At 48.0% G+C, this 3412-nt stretch overlaps 1 protein-coding gene and 1 pseudogene across 2 annotated transcripts in view; both read left to right on the plus strand.

The window, feature by feature from the left end:
- The window catches only part of MYO5B (myosin VB), a 113410-nt gene that overhangs the window by 31931 nt on the left and 78067 nt on the right, over positions 1–3412 (plus strand). The gene's annotated exons all lie outside the window — the stretch shown is intronic.
- On the plus strand, positions 2315–2433 carry LOC112469296 (annotated as a pseudogene).

The raw sequence follows: 3412 nt of genomic DNA on the forward strand, positions 1-3412 counted from the left end.
TGGTCTTATCCTCCCCGAATGGTTTATGTGCCAAATACAAGCCCACAGACATTTACCAAGGCCACCTGTCTGCTGCCCAGGAGGATTCAAGAGGCTGAGAAGATACAGTTCCCCCATCCCATGTTGCTTGCAGTGGTGCTGAGGATAGCGCACACTCGAATCCGGTAGAGAACCACATAAAATTGTGCTGCTAATGCAGACGTGAGCGCATCTCGCAGAACGTGGTCAATACAGACATGGGAGGATCGCTGCAGTGGTCAGGGAAGGCTTCCTGCTGTGAGGAAACTTGACCTCAAATGATGTGCTGAGTGGTCCTGTTCCTCACATCCCCTCTACTGCCCAGCTTCCAGAGTCCCCCACACTTGCTCACTTCCCCTCACCCCTCAGCCCACTCTGATCCAAATGCTACCTCTACCCCTACCCTGAAAACTTTCTTCCACTTCTATACGTACTTACATGATTTCACCCAAATCTACATAGCAGTGATGCTTAAATATTTTTGTCTGTCTCTGGTTTCTGCCAAATTCCAGACCATTATTTTTGCAGGCCAGCTGCAACTTCACTGGCCATGTCCCATTCTCCCCGTCTGAAACCAGACTCCTCACCTCCTCACCCCAAAATAGTTCCTCTGGATTTGGTCTGTGTTGGATTAAATGGCATAACCATTTCCTGACAGCTCATCCACCCACCAAACTAGAAACCTGAGAGTCACGCTGGAATTGTGCTGTTCAACAGAACTTTGGGTGACGATGGAACTGTCGTATAATCCGCATGGTCCAGCGCGATGACTGCTAGTCCAGCGCGTGGCTACTGAGTGCTTGGAATTGTGGCTAGTGTGATCGAGAAACTAAGTTCTTAATTTCATTTCAGTTACAGTCAAACACCCATAGGTGGCTAGCGGCTCCCACACTGGATTCTTCGTTCTTCCTTCCTCCCCAGTGTCCAGTCATTGTCAGTCCCATGGAGTCTCCTTGAAAATGTCTCACAATGGTCTCCCTTTTCTCTTCCTTCTGTAATCACCTTGTTTTAGACTCTTCATTTCTTGCCTGGAATACTGCCCTGAGCCTTGAGAATAGTCTTTCATCTCTGCGGCCTCTTCTTCCCTTACCCCGAACCTCTAGCATGCTATGTCCTCTGGCCAGAAGAGAGATAATTTAAAATTTTTTTAAAGCACGTTCTTTCCATCTTTCTGACGTGCTTTGGGGCCCTTGCATAGTTCCTTTCTGTGAAATAATTTATTTTGGCAACTCTGACTCTCAGAATGAATATCTGAAATATCTGAACTGCCTTCTGCCATTCCTGTCATTTGATAAAGCTTGACTTGCGCTCAGGTGGGCCTAGTGCCGGAAAAGGTTGGGGAGACAGTATTGAGTCAGCTCTCTGTGAAGCGTGCTGATTGTTCACTCTTTTCCCTCCCTTCAAATTTCCGAGACACGCTTAGGACTCCCGATCCCCCGCCCCCCAGTGTGGCATCTGTTTACCAGCTGACTCCAGAAGAAAAGAGGCTGTTAGAAGAGCAGCATGTGTGAAAGATGTAGATTATGTGTGAAGGGCAGGAGCAGGAGAGGAAAGAGATCATTGGGTCCGAGCTCGGGCCCCCACCAGTTGTGACCTTGGACGGTTCAGTCATCGGAACTTGGAGCCCGCCGTGTGCTTTTCTCTTGCTAGGCCTCCACTCCCCAAAAGAAGACTCTGGGGACTTCGAAAGGGACTTTTTGGTCCTAATATCTCATTTTTCTAAGACCTTCCTCTGCCTTCAGGACCAAATCTTCCTCCCAGTAAAGAAAGAGGGGAGAATACTGAGCCAGCTCAGAACACCTGGATTCTAGTCCAGGCTCTGCCACCAAATGTTGGGCTAATCACAGGCTAGTCCTTTACTGCGTCATTTCTTTATCTGTTAATTGTGGTTAACAAAAATAATTATCTCGATGAAAGAATTCAAGGAGATAATGGGGATTATTTGTGAGAAGTGTAAACATTTATATGTTATCCTGGAAGGAAGGCGTCATGCCCCTCCTGGCACCCACCACAGCCGGGCTTCCCAGCCTTGGCACTGTCAACGTGTTGGGCCAGGTAATTCTTTGTTGTGGGGCTGTCCCGTGCCTTGTAGGAAACTTAGTATCCCTGGCCTCTGCGCATTTGAGGACAGTAGCATCCCCACTGTTGTGACAGCTAACAATGTTTTAAGACATTGCCAAATGTTCTTTGGAGGACAGAGTTGCCGCAGCAGAGAACCACTGTCCTGCACTGTAGCATCTCTTGTATACAAGTCTTTTCCCCTCTGCTTCTTCCTTTATTTAAAAAAACATCCATTGTCTATGGCCACGCTACCCTGAACAAGCCCGATCCCGTCTGACCTCAGAAGCTAAGCAGGGTCGGGCCTGGTTAGTACTTGGATGAGAGACCACCTAAGAAGACCAGGTGCTATAGGCATAAAAAATAAAAAAGAAGGGATTGTAAGCTGACAAGATCCTTGCAGTCTGTGAGGTCAACCAAGGGTTGCCTTGCCTAAAAAACAAAAACAAAAAAACATCTATTATACCTGCTCCTCACCAGGCATGACAATGAGTAAGCTGTGTCCCTCATCCTTAAGGAGTTGCCAGTCACAAATGACTGATGACGACATAGCAGTGACTGTCAGTGGGTCCGTAAAAGTGCTGCAGGAGCAGAGAGGTGAGAGGATGAATAAGTTTCCAGGAAGGTGGTGGCCTGGAATGCGTGTGGTCATCTGGGATGGCTGGTCAGAAGAACTGGCCAGGTTTCCTGAAGGCCAGTCCACTGGTCTCAGAAGTGGGCAGTCGTGAGCGTGTCAGGTCCTGATATGTGACTGCGTTGTGCCGCAGAGCCTAATGGAGTGAGCGGGGGAGCTTGCAGCCTGTGCACAGATCAGTCAGGTGGTGCGTGACTGCTAGGTGGAGCCCAGTTCTAACACCGTGGGAGTCTCGCTCTGTATCCAGCAAGCTTCCAGCTCTGCTGGACCTGCGCGTTTTATTGAGAGGGGAACGTAGAACTGTGCAGTGTGACCCTGGAGGTCTTTGGTAACTTTTCAGTCCAGACTCAGGTGTTGCTTGAGCACATTGTGATCCTCCAAAATTTAATAGGTGGAAGGGCTGGTTTTCAGTCCCAGTTACCAGGTAACAAGTGCAGGAAGGCAGAATGCAAGATGCAGTTGACAGTGAGTTTACTTTACTGTTGGAGAGATAAGATTAAAATACAGAAGGCTGGCTGTCTTTACATGTCCCCTGGGATGCCTCTACAGGGAAAGATGATGACAGCATCTCCTTCATATACTGTCTTTTCATTTTTTTCTAATAGCGTTCCTCTCTTTTGTAGCGTTCGATCATTACAGCAAACCCGTGAATTATAGGTGGGCAGATATTCTCAGCTCCTGTTGAATCAATGAGTTACAGAA

This window comes from Pteropus alecto, unplaced genomic scaffold (assembly GCF_000325575.1).
Source record: "Pteropus alecto unplaced genomic scaffold, ASM32557v1 scaffold146, whole genome shotgun sequence".
NCBI lineage: Eukaryota > Metazoa > Chordata > Mammalia > Chiroptera > Pteropodidae > Pteropus > Pteropus alecto.